Source organism: Oryzias melastigma, unplaced genomic scaffold (genome assembly GCF_002922805.2).
Source record: "Oryzias melastigma strain HK-1 unplaced genomic scaffold, ASM292280v2 sc00240, whole genome shotgun sequence".
Classification (NCBI taxonomy): Eukaryota; Metazoa; Chordata; class Actinopteri; order Beloniformes; family Adrianichthyidae; genus Oryzias; species Oryzias melastigma.
In genome coordinates this window covers 363,507-364,548 of record NW_023416887.1, presented here as the reverse complement: position 1 = coordinate 364,548, position 1,042 = coordinate 363,507, and positions in this window count along the sequence as shown.

The following is a 1,042-nucleotide window of genomic DNA, read 5'->3' as shown; positions in this document are numbered from 1 at the left end:
TTTAAAACCAGACTGGAGAGGTAAGGAGGTGCCGTCCCTGCCAGTGACTTAAAAGTAAAAACAAGAATTTTGATAAAAATCAAGTATTGCACTGGGAGCCAGTTCAGAGAGGCCAAGGTCGGGGTTATGTGGTCAAACTTTTTTGCCCCACAAATAAATCTTGCTGCTGCATTTTGGACCAGTTGCAGCCTGGCTACTGAAGCCTTAGGTAACCCAGCATATAGAGAGCTGCAATAATATAGTCTGGACAGCACAAAGGCATGGGTGACAATTTCAAGGTTCTTTTTAGAAATAAAAGACTTGATCCTAGCTAGTCGCCGCATCTGAAAAAAGCAGGATCTGGTCACCGCATTTATTTGGAGGTCGAGTTTCAGAGCAGCATCAAGTTTGACACCCAGGCTTGTGACCACAGACTGTTCTAATGGGGCAAGAGAGAGGAGATCGATGTTATGATCCTTTCCACCACTAGGGGAAAACACAATCACCTCAGTTTTCTTTTCATTTAGGCCAAGAAAGTTTTCCGACATCCACAGCTTGACTTTAGCAAGGCAGTCAATTATTGTTTTAATGCTGCGGTCTGGTCCCTTGCATATAGGAACATAAATCTGGCAATTGTAACGCTTTGTTTAAAATGAGGCTAGACGCGCTGACATCAACAGAAAAAGGTTCGTCTCAAGGAGCCAAAGGTGTGTGAATGAAACACAAAGACTTATAAAGATTTCAATCGATTGTATTGAAGAAAAGAAATAAATAATAAAAAATACAAATACAAAAACACAAAACAGGGACCGAAGGCTGAGGAGGAAGGTTGTGGGGGAATGAAGGTAGATTTGAAGTGTCCAAGTTCATGGATCTTGAGAATTTCACTGTAATGAGTGTGGTGATAATCCGTTGGGCTCTATTGCAGATTGATGAGATGTTTATAGTCCATCTTGGTTCAGGTTGGGTAGCTCACCATCAATTTGGGACATCAGAAGAATACACACAACAAAAAAAAACCTGACCTGGGATGAGTCAGAAAATATCAAAATGAGAATCACAA